Raw genomic sequence first — 12250 nt, 5'->3', positions numbered from 1 at the left:
GGACTAGATTGAAGAAGAAGATACTGGATTTATATCCCACCCTATACTCAGAGTCTCAGAGAGGTCACAATCTCCTTTACGTTCTTCCCTCCCATAGACACCCTGTGAGGTGGATGGGGCTGAGAGGGCTCTCCCAGAAGCTACCCTTCCAAGGACAACCTCTGCCAGAGCTATGGCTAACCCAAGGCCATTCCAGCAGCTGCAAGTGGAGGAGTGGGGAATCAAACCCGGTTCTCCCAGATAAGAGCTCTGGCTGACTCAAGGCCATTCCAGCAGGTGCAAGTGGAGGAGTGGGGAATCAAGCCCGGTTCTCCCAGATAAGAGAGCTCTGGCTGACCCAAGGCCATTCCAGCAGCTGCAAGTGGAGGAGTGGGGAATCAAGCCCGGTTCTCCCAGATAAGAGATCTATGGCTGACCCAAGGCCATTCCAGCAGCTGCAAGTGGAGGAGTGGGGAATCAAGCCCGGTTCTCCCAGATAAGAGAGCTCTGGCTGACTCAAGGCCATTCCAGCAGCTGCAAGTGGAGGAGTGGGGAATCAAATCCGGTTCTCCCAGCTAAGGTACATTCTTGATGCACTCTTCTCTTACACGTCTACTTGGGAGCGCTCTACCACCCAAATTCCTGGCTGTACCTGAGGAAGAGAGTACAAGTGGCGATCAGTATCAGTGCTCTCAGCCACAAGCTCCAGGGGTGTCAAACATGCAGCCTGCAGGCCGGATCAGACCCCTAGAGGGCTCCTATCAGGCCCGCAATCAAGTGGCTGTCATCTACTTCTTCCTTCTGCATCACAGCTTGCTTTGTCAGGCTTGCTCAACTGCACAACAGAGCTACAGAGCAAAGCCTCTATTTTCTCCGTTGGCTGACCAGCATATGAAGCAACTTACGTACAAAAGCCCACAATGCCCATCCATTTCATGTTTTCCCCTGGGTCTTAGGCTCAAAGCATTGACCATGAGACTTCTGTAATGAATGTCAATAATCAAAAGTAGGTTTGCAACTTACAGACCCACACCTGAACAGCATACTCAAGATTGCTACGGCACAGATATTGTCTCCAGATTTTGATGCAATAATTCAGAGCAAGAGGTGTCAGTTATCAGAAACCGTTAACTAAACAAAATATTGCAAGAGTGCTAATCCTTTAAGCAAGTTTTAAGTTTTCAAAAAGCATTTAATTGTTTGTCTGTGTCCTTTATATTTCCACCCCCTGGCATTACATTTTATGACACGAGCTACGATGCTGAAGAGAGCAAGCGAGAGAGAAGGAAGCAGAGAGAGAGAAGGATAGCAAGCGAGAGAGAAGGATAGCCACTTGCTTGTGGGCCTGATGGGAGCGCCCCGGGGGCCTGATCCGGCCCTTGGGCTGCATGTTTAATACCCCTGGCTTAGAGAGAGTATTGCCTGTGAGGTAGGTGGGGCTGAGAGAGCTCTCCCAGAAGCTGCCCTTTCAAGGACAGCTCCTCGAGAGCTCTGGCTGACCCAAGGCCATTCCAGCAGCTGCAAGTGGAGGAGTGGGGAATCAAACCCGGTTCTCCCAGATAAGAGAGCTCTGGCTGACCCAAGGCCATTCCAGCAGCTGCAAGTGGAGGAGTGGGGAATCAAACCCGGTTCTCCCAGATAAGAGAGCTCTGGCTGACCCAAGGCCATTCCAGCAGCTGCAAGTGGAGGAGTGGGGAATCAAACCCGGTTCTCCCAGATAAGAGCGCTCTGGCTGACCCAAGGCTATTCCAGCAGCTGCAAGTGGAGGAGTGGGGAATCAAACCCGGTTCTCCCAGATAAGAGCGCTCTGGCTGACCCAAGGCCATTCCAGCAGCTGCAAGTGGAGGAGTGGGGAATCAAACCCGGTTCTCCCAGATAAGAGAGCTCTGGCTGACCCAAGGCCATTCCAGCAGCTGCAAGTGGAGGAGTGGGGAATCAAACCCGGTTCTCCCAGATAAGAGCGCTCTGGCTGACCCAAGACTATTCCAGCAGCTGCAAGTGGAGGAGTGGGGAATCAAACCCGGTTCTCCCAGATAAGAGCGCTCTGGCTGACCCAAGGCCATTCCAGCAGCTGCAAGTGGAGGAGTGGGGAATCAAACCCGGTTCTCCCAGATAAGAGAGCTCTGGCTGACCCAAGGCCATTCCAGCAGCTGCAAGTGGAGGAGTGGGGAATCAAACCCGGTTCTCCCAGATAAGAGCGCTCTGGCTGACCCAAGACTATTCCAGCAGCTGCAAGTGGAGGAGTGGGGAATCAAACCCGGTTCTCCCAGATAAGAGCGCTCTGGCTGACCCAAGGCCATTCCAGCAGCTGCAAGTGGAGGAGTGGGGAATCAAACCCGGTTCTCCCAGATAAGAGAGCTCTGGCTGACCCAAGGCCGTTGTTGTTGTTTTAAGCATGTTTTAAGTTTTTTAATATATATATTTAATTGTGTTTGTCTGTGTCCTTTATAAAGTTTATACACCTCTGCTACCTAATTTCAAATAGGTACACACACGGCCCGGACCATCATGGCCTGGCCCAACAAGGTCTCATTTTTGTCAGATCCAGCCCTTGTAACAACTGAGTTCGACACCCCTGGTGCAGAGTGATTCCTTCCCCCAAAATTGAAGAAACCACATGGTTTGACTCAGATTCTGAACAGAAGAGTTTGTGGATCCCCACAAAACAGGATTTCCCCTGTGGAAGCATCTTTACAGCCTAATGTTTATTGTTGGGATACCAATTACAATTAAAATATTTTGTTAGATTCTACCCAAAACCTGACCCTAGATGATAATGTCAAATTGGATTGGTGGACAAAAACACAAATCAACTCTAGATTTCAGGTAGATAAAAAAAATTGGTTTCTTTAAAAAACCAAATGATTTTGACATGATAATATATGATGGGCAGAAACTAATCTCCAAAATATATAATTGGTTGTTAATGAATAAAATGCAAGATGAATTGGTTAAAGAGAGTTGGATTAGATGGCTGAGAGACTTCAGATATAATATTGAATTGAAAGAATGGGATAATATTTGGAAACAAAACCTTCAATTAACTTTGGCAAATGAATTTAAAGAAAATTTGTATAAAATGGCCTATAGATGGTATTTGACTCCGGAGAGATTGGCCAAGATTTATGCAAGCTATTCTAACAAATGCTGGAAATGCGGGAAGGTGAAAGGAACCTTATTTCATATTTGGTGGCAGTGCGCTCATGCCAAAAAATATTGGGCCCAAGTCAATATCTGGTGCCAGAAAATTTTCAAAATAAGACTTCCGCATACACCTGAATTTTACCTGTTAAGTATTGTAAAGGAAAATCTCCCCAAATTAGAAAAAAAACGTTTGTTATATATTGTCACCGTGGCTAAAATTCTATATGCCAGGTACTGGAAGGTTAAAAAAATCCCAGAAAGGGATGAGTTTGTGCAAAAGCTATTAGAGGCAGCAGAACTAGATATCCTAACAATGAAAGTAAGAGGACAGTCTTACTCGGCTTATAAAAAGATTTGGAACCCGCTGTATCTATGGATAAAAAGTGTGGGAATTGAAATGAGGAATCTGAATTTATGTTTTGGTAACTCCCCTTAAACCCTTGGTGGTGGGGGGTGGGAATGGTGTACGGGGTGTTTGAATGTATTACATTGCTGTAACAATTTGTTTTTGCAAGTATTTTGTACTGCAAACAAGCTTTAATAAATTGTTTTATTGTTTAAAAAAACAAAACAAGAGTTTTACAAATTCAGCAGATGATTCGCCAGACTTCCCCTGCCACTGGGAAGAGATTACTGCGAACTGAGCTTACACCATATTCGTTGAGGATTACTCTTGACTTGCAGCTCTATTAGCACTCCCGATTTCCAAAACTGAGAATTACAAACCTTGCTAGGATAATCCAAATCACCTCCTTTTAAAAAAAGGTATTCTTCAAGGCAAAAAAGAACACTTCCAACACACACACACACACACACCAAAAAGCCAGCCAAATAGTTCAGCCATGCCAAAGCTGTTAAACACCAAGAAGAAGACGACATTGGATTTATATCCTGCCCTATACTCTATGTCTCAGAGAGGTCACAATCTCCTTTACCTCTCCCCCACCACAGACTCCCTGTGAAGTGGGTGGGGCTGAGAGAGCTCTCACAGAAACTGCCCTTTCAAGGACAACTCTTGCGACAGCTATGGCTGACCCAAGGCCATTCCAGCAGCTGCAGGTGGCGGAGTGGGGAATCAAACCCAGTTCTCCCAGATAAGAGTCCGCGCACTTAACCACTATACCAAACTGGCTCCCCATTATTCATGGATGATCTCGCCCACCATCTGACCCACAGTATCTCCCCCCCTGCAAGATACAGACAGTGTTTTCCAGGGGCACCATACTGTCCTCAGTCAACTGGGAGCCATGGACCAAAAGATAAACATTTGAACTAACGCTGCATACTTCCTCCAAAACAGCCTAGAAGCTGGGTCATTTGAGGTCCTCAAGAGGCCTGCCAAGTCTTCATTAATCTACAACTTTAGGAGGAAACCCAGAGACCCAATCCAGTACCGGCCTCCCCCCACCTCCCGCTGAGCAGGTTTCAGGGGCTCTTTCCAACTTCGATGGCAGAGTATAGATCTCTCTCCCCTACAGCTGGTGGGGCCAGAGATTCACAACCCACACCTTCCTTTCTCTTCCTGGGGGCCACGTCTCTTCTCTCACAGGGACAGAAAAACCAAAGACCCATGGCATGCCTCTTGCCGGCTCTCAAAAGGGACCGGCACAGCCACAGCAAATAACCGTGAATTAGAAGTCAGGGAAACTTCGGCACTGAGGACTTAACAAATATTTAGGGAGGTTTGACTTTGATGCTCCCTAGCTTTTGGGACGCACGAGGAAGGGGAACAAAACCAGGCAGGGTTTTGGTCTGACACGCTTTTCATCTACCAGAAGCTGCCCACACATCGACAGCTAACTGGGTCTCCGGACTGCCCTTTGTGGTAGGTGAGATGGAACATTAGGCTAGATCAGGGATGGCCAAACTGGCTCGGGAGTCACACGTGGCTCTTCCACACATATTGCGTGGCTCTCAAATCTCCCACTGCCCCATTGGCTGGTTTGGAGACGGCATTTCTCTCTTTAAATCACTTCTCCAAGCTAAGCCAGCTGGCAGCTTGGAGAATGCATTTAAAGTTAAAGTTGCTTTCTTTCTACCTCCCTCCTCCTCCCTCCCTCATCTATTTTCCTTCCTTCCTCCCTTCTTCCTCCCTTCCTTATCTTGCGGCTCTCAGACATCTGACGTTCATGTCTTGTGGCTTTCCAACATCTAACATCTATTCTATGTGGCTCTTCCATTGAGCAAATTTGGCCACCCTTGGCTAGATGAATCTGGGTTCTGATTCCAAAGTCGAATTGGCGGCCTCCAAGTGGGGCCTGGAGATCTCTCAGAATGACATTTGATCTCCAGACTACAGAAATCAGCTCCTTTGGAGAAAATGGCTGCTTTGGAGATGGATTCTATGGCATTATACTCACCGAGGTTCCTCCTCTCCCCAAACCCTTCTCTCCGCAGGCTGCATCCCCAAATATCCAGGAATTACCCAACCAGAGTTGGCAACTACCCAACCCTACCTCCTCTCTGAAACCCCTTCATTGTAAGAAGGTAAGTCTCAGAGGTGGCGAGACATTGTCCTATGAGACAGACTGCAGCTCCCTAATCAGATCCTAGAATCATAGTCGGAAGGGACCTCCAGGGTCATCTAGTCCAACCCCCTGCACAATGCAGGAAACTCACAAACACCTCCCCCTAAATTCACAGGGTCTTCATTGCTGTCAGATGACCATCAAGCCTCTGTTGAAAAACCTCCAAGGAAGGAGAGCCCACCACCTCCCGAGGAAGCCTGTTCCACTGAGGAACCGCTCTTAACAGTCATAGAATCCTAGAGTTGGAAGGGACCTCCAGGGTCATCTAGTCCAACCCCCTGCACAATGCAGGAAACCCACAAATGCCTACCCCAAATTCACAGGATCTTCATCGCTGTCAGGTGGCCATCTAGCCTCTGTTTCAAAACCTCCAAGGAAGGAGAGCCCACCACCTCCTGAGGAAGCCTGTTCCACTGAAGAATTGCTCTAACGGTCAGGAAGTTCTTCCTAATGTTGAGCCAGAAACTCTTTTGATTTAATTTCAACCCATTGGTTCTGGTCCTACCTTCCGAGGCCACAGAAAACAATTCCACACCATCCTCTGTATGACAGCCATTTAAGTACTTGAAGATGGTGATCCTATAAAGACTATAAATAATGCAATTAAATTAATAATCATAGAATCATAGAGTTGGAAGGGACCTCCAGGGTCATCTAGTCCAACCCCCTGCACAATGCAGGAAACTCACAAACCCCTCCCCCTAAATTCACAGGGTCTTCATTGCTGTCAGATGGCCATCTAGCCTCTGTTGAAAAACCTCCAAGGAAGGAGAGCCCACCACCTCCCGAGGAAGCCCTGTTCCACTGAGGAACCGCTCTAACAGTCAGGAAGTTCTTCCTAATGTTGAGCCGGTAATTTAATCTTTTGATTAAATTTCAACCCATTGGTTCTTAGAATCTTCTTAGAATCCTGCTTGGGTCAATGCAATGAAGCTTATTCCCAGGAAAACGTATGAAGAAGAAGAAGAAGATATTGGATTTATATCCCGCCCTCCACTCCGAAGAGTCTCAGAGCGGCTCACAATCTCCTTTACCTTCCTCCCCCACAACAAACACCCTGTGAGGTGGGTGGGGCTGGAGAGAGCGCTCACAGAAGCTGCCCTTTCAAGGACAACCTCTGCCAGAGCTATGGCTGACCCAAGGCCATTCCAGCAGCTGCAAGTGGAGGAGTGGGGAATCAAACCCAGTTCTCCCAGATAAGAGTCCGCACACTTAACCACTACACCAAACTAGCTCTCCTAGGGTTGCAGTGACAATTATCTTTGAGCTTAAGAACAAGAGCCCCCAATCGAGCCTTCAATACAAACAAACAACCCCACACCCCACGTATAAAAAGTCTCGGGAACTCAGGTCCAAACTGTTGGACAAATGCACTGCGCTGTTCACACACACTAAATGATGCACATTGCCACTGGATTTTTACTGTGCAAGAATAGAAAAATTCACTTGCAAAGAGTCACCTTGAGAAAGCATCCACAGATCCACTGTCTACTGGAAACGGCTGAATGGAGAGTTCATTTGCCACTCCCGAAAGGAAAGACCTGTCGAAATGTACCCTGACTGTTCTGAATTTCACTTTTACAATTATGGTGTAGAGCAGGGGTGTTGAACATGTGGTTTGGGGGCTGAATCAGGCCCCCGGAGGGCTCCAATCAGGCCCCCGAGCAACTGGCTGTCATCTGCTTCCTTCTCCCTCTCTCTTGCTTCCTTCTGCATCACAGCTTGCTTTACAAGGCTTGCTCAACTGCACAGGAGCTACAGAGCAAAACCTCTATTTTCTCCATTGGCTGAGGCTCCTCTCTTGGGGAGGAAGCGGGGAGGCAGAGCTTGCTTTACCAGGCTCTCTCAATCACACAGTAGAGCTACTGAGCCAAGCCTCTCTTCCTTCTATGGGCTGAGGCTCCTCCCCCTCCTGGTCCCCTAGGGAGGGAGGGAAAGAGCCAGAGCTTCCTTTGCCCAGTTCCCTGGATCCCATGGGAGAGAGACAAAGAAAGCACCTTTAAGACCAATGAGTGCTAACGTTTTAAGCATGTTTTAAGTTTTTAAAATATATATTTAATTGTGTTTATCTGTGTCTTTTATAAAGTTTATACACCTCTGCTACCGAATCTCAAATAGGTACACGCACGGCCCGGACCAACGTGGCCTGGCCAAAAAAGGTCTCATTTATGTCAGATCCAGCCCTTGTAACAACTGAGTTCGACACCCCTGGTGCAGAGTGATTCCTTCCCCCCAAATTGAAGAAACCACATGGTTTGACTCAGATTCTGAACAGAAGAGTTTGCGGATCCCCACAAAACAAGAGTTTTACAAATTCAGCAGATGATTCGCCAGACTTCCCCTGCCATTGGGGAAGGGATTACTGCGAACTGAGTTTACACCATATCGGTTGAGGATTACTCTTGACTTGCAGCTCTATTATCACTCCCGATTTCCAAAGCTGAGCATTACAAACCTTGCTAGGATAATCCAAATCACCTCCTTTTAAAAAAAGGTATTCTTCAAGGCAGAAAGAACACTTCCAACACACACACACAGACACACCAAAAAGCCAGTCAAATAGTTCAGCCATGCCAAAGCTGTTAAACACCAAGAAGAAGAAGAAGATATTGGATTTATATCCTGCCCTATACTCTATGTCTCAGAGTCTCAGAGCGGTCACAATCTCCTTTACCTCTCCCCCACCACAGACTCCCTGTGAGGTGGGTGGGGCTGAGAGAGCTCTCACAGAAACTGCCCTTTCAAGGACAACTCTTGTGAGAGCTATGGCTGATGCAAGTCCATTCCAGCAGCTACAGGTGGAGGAGTGGGGAATCAAACCCGGTTCTCCCAGATAAGAGAGCTCTAGCTGACCCAAGGCCATTCCAGCAGCTGCAAGTGGAGGAGTGGGGAATCAAACCCGGTTCTCCCAGATAAGAGAGCTCTGGCTGACCCAAGGCCATTCCAGCAGCTGCAAGTGGAGGAGTGGGGAATCAAACCCGGTTCTCCCAGATAAGAGAGATCTGGCTGACCCAAGGCCATTCCAGCAGGTGCATGTGGAGGAGTGAGGAATCAAACCCGGTTCTCCCAGATAAGTGAGCTCTGGCTGACCCAAGGCCATTCCAGCAGGTGCAAGTGGAGGAGTGGGGAATCAAACCCGGTTCTCCCAGATAAGAGAGCTCTGGCTGACCCAAGGCCATTCCAGCAGGTGCATGTGGAGGAGTGGGGAATCAAACCCGGTTCTCCCAGATAAGAGAGCTCTGGCTGACCCAAGGCCATTCCAGCAGCTGCAAGTGGAGGAGTGGGGAATCAAACCCGGTTCTCCCAGATAAGAGAGCTCTGGCTGACCCAAGGCCATTCCTGCAGCTGCAAGTGGAGGAGGGGGGAATCAAACCCAGTTCTTCCAGATAAGAGCCGCGCTCTTCACCACTACACCAAACTGGCTCTAAGACTCGGAATTCCTGGCCGCATGATCGATTTCTGCTCTTAAGTGTCTACTAAGTCTGAATTTTCACCCCCACCCTGACCTGGATGGCCCAGGCTAGCCGGATCTCATCAGATCTCTGAAGCTAAGCAGAGTCAGCCCTCATTAGTCCTTGGATGGGAGACCACCAAGGAAGCCCAGGGTTGCTATGCAGAGGCAGGCAAGGCAAATCACCTCGGAATGTCTCTTGCCTTGGAAATCCCATGGAGTCACCTAGGGTGATTGCAGACCAGCACTTTGGGCCAACTCAGAGACCCAAGAAAAATCGACTAGAAAAATCCTTCCAAACAGCAACATATGAACATCTGAAGCTGCCTTCTACTGAATCAGACCCTCCTTGGTCCATCAGTCAGTCTTGTCTACTCAGACTGGCAGCAGCTCTCCAGGGTCTCAAGCTGAGGTTTTCCACGTCTCCTTGCCTGGACCCTTTTTAATTGGAGATGCTGGGGATTGAACCTGGGACCTTCTGCTTACCAAGCAGATGCTCTACCACTGAGCCACAGCCCCATTCATGGCTCTCCAGGGTCTCAAGCTGAGGTTATTCACGCCTACTTGCCTGGACCCTTTTTAGTTGGAGATGCTGGGGATTGTATCTGGGACCTTCTGCTTACCAAGCAGATGCTCTACCACTGAGCCACAGCCCCATTCATGGCTCTACCACTGAGCCACCGTCCCTCCCCCAGACATATGAACATCTGAAACTGCCTTCTACTGAATCAGACCCTGGGTCCATCAAAGTCAGTATTGTCTACTCAGACTGGCAGCCGTTCTCCAGGGTCTCCAGCTGAGGTTTTTCATGCCTACTTGTCTGGACTCTTTTTAGTTGGAGATGCCAGGGATTGAACCTGGGACCTTCTGCTTAGTAAGCAGATGCTCTACCACTGAGCCACCGTCCCTCCCCCAGACATATGAACATCTGAAGCTGCCTTCTACTGAATCAGACCCTGGGTCCATCAAAGTCAGTATTGTCTACTCAGACTGGCAGCCGCTCTCCAGGGTCTCCAGCTGAGGTTTTTCATGCCTACTTGCCTGGACCCTTTTTAGTTGGAGATGCCGGGGATTGAATCTGGGACCTTCTGCTTACCAAGCAGATGCTCTACCACTGAGCCCCATTCATGGCTCTACCACTGAGCCACTGTCCCTCCCCCAGACATATGAACATGTGAAGCTGCCTTCTACTGAATCAGACCCTGGGTCCATCAAAGTCAGTATTGTCTACTCAGACTGGCAGCCGCTCTCCAGGGTCTCCAGCTGAGGTTTTTCATGCCTACTTGTCTGGACTCTTTTTAGTTGGAGATCCCAGGGATTGAACCTGGAACCTTCTGCTTAGTAAACAGATGCTCTACCATTGAGCCACCATCCCTCCCCGAACATCTGCCACCCATCCCCATCCCATCTCCACCCCGTCCTCCAGCCTCTGGAGAGCAGCTCAAAAAGCTACTGCTTTGGAAGTGGTAGCAATTTTTTAAGCGATATGCTAGTCGCCCCTTTGCTGTCCGGAAGTGGAAGGGTGCAAGCGAGGCGCCTTGGTGTGTGAAATCGCCAAGCTGCCCCAAGCCGCTTCCGGCTTTTTTTCCCCTTAAAAACTTCCAGGAGCGCATGAGTGCTTAAAGGGGGGGGGGCAGTCTGGTTTCTGAGGCATCCTACCGTCTGATCGTGCCAAGCTGCCTCACAGACAGCACAGGGCCACCTCATCAGGGAGTATGTGGAGGCTTTGAGAAGGCTCTTTTCCAGCCATCCTCCCCCAATGCCCGTCTGTTATCAGCAGCGCCATAGCCAGAAATTTTGGGGTAGCCAGGACATAAAATTTTGTGGGGGGGGGGGCATGGAGGCTTGGCTGCTTCTTCCAGCAGCCAGCCGCCGGGCCCCAGCTCTCTCTCTCTCACACACGCTCTTGGGGGTGGGAAGAGGCTGGGGAGAGCAGCAGCAGCAAAAACAGCAGCGGGCAGAGCGGGGAGAGGCAGGGAAGAGCCCAGGGAGAGCGGGAGAGGCAGGGAAGAGCCTGGGGAGAGCGGCAGCGGCGAAAATGGGGCTGCAGGGAGACCAAGGGAGGCAGAGCCCAGGGAGAGCAGCGGCGGCAAAAACGGGGCTGCGGGGAGAGCTTGGGAGGCAGGGAAGAGCCCAGGGACAGTGATGGCGATGAAAACGGGGCTGCGGGGAGAATAAGGGATGGTCCTCTTTTTCTATAGATGTACCCTTGGACAGATCCACTCGGGGCACTCAAAGAACATGTTCTTGAATTCCAGCTTCCCCAAAGTCCCCTTTTATGCTGCGGCACACTCCACATTAACTTGCCACCTACCGACAATGCTCTCATTAGGTTGTTTCATTTTTTTTCCCCTCTCTGTAATGCAAAGACAGAGTTGGGGGGAAGTTTGGGACGCGGGCCAACGACACAAATTACAGAGCAATTAAATATTAATTTCCCCTCTTAATTATATAAACCCGGATTGTGTTTGCGGCCACAGCGGGCGTCGGCGGGAAAGCAGGCGAGAGCTGCAGCGTGGAACATCCTTTGTTTCAAGGTTTCGGGCTGAGTGGAGCCCAAGGCTGACGCACTGGTGGGTATCTAACACCCATGCATCTGATGAGAGTGAAAGAAGGGCAAACTCTGGACTTCTCGAGCAGAATCTTGCAAAGTCCGGAAAATGTGAAATTTCATTGCACTTAGCAGCGAAGCCAAGCGTGAACCTTTCCTGTTCAGAAACATCAGAGAGGCGAATTTTAATTTTTGTATTCATATTTTAGGTATATTTTAGATCAAGGGTAGCCAAACTGCAGCTTGGGAGCCACATGCCCCATTGGCCAGCTTGGAGAAGGCATTTCTCTCTTTAAATCACTCCTCCAAGCCAAGGCAGATGGCAGCTTGGAGAATGCATTTAAAGCTGCTTTCTTTCTACCTCTACTTTCCTCCCCCGCCTCCCCATTTATTTGCCTTCCCTCCCTGCAGCTCTCAAGCATCCAATGTTCATGTCTTGCGGCTCTCAAACATCTGACATTTATTCTACGCAGCTCTTATCTTAGGTAAGTTTGGCCATCCCTGTATAAACTATAATTGCAAAATTATATTGCCTTTTATTGGTTATGCACTGGACTTCTATGAATTGTTTGCTCGTCTATGACCGTTATAAATAGA

The 12250-nt window shown here is 49.0% G+C and overlaps 2 non-coding genes across 2 annotated transcripts; both read right to left on the bottom strand.

Annotated features, from left to right (window-relative positions):
* Positions 1 to 9938: 9938 nt before the first annotated feature.
* TRNAS-ACU (transfer RNA serine (anticodon ACU)) lies at positions 9939 to 10005 on the bottom strand. The gene has a single exon. It is a non-coding gene; the product is annotated as a tRNA-Ser (tRNA).
* Positions 10006 to 10405: 400 nt separating this feature from the next.
* TRNAS-ACU (transfer RNA serine (anticodon ACU)) lies at positions 10406 to 10476 on the bottom strand. The gene has a single exon. It is a non-coding gene; the product is annotated as a tRNA-Ser (tRNA).
* Between the last annotated feature and the right edge of the window lie 1774 nt (positions 10477 to 12250).

The sequence above is a fragment of the Heteronotia binoei genome, chromosome 19 (assembly GCF_032191835.1).
Source record: "Heteronotia binoei isolate CCM8104 ecotype False Entrance Well chromosome 19, APGP_CSIRO_Hbin_v1, whole genome shotgun sequence".
Taxonomy (NCBI): Eukaryota; Metazoa; Chordata; class Lepidosauria; order Squamata; family Gekkonidae; genus Heteronotia; species Heteronotia binoei.
The sequence above is the reverse complement of the archived record's forward strand: the minus strand, read 5'-3'. Positions and strand labels throughout refer to the sequence as shown.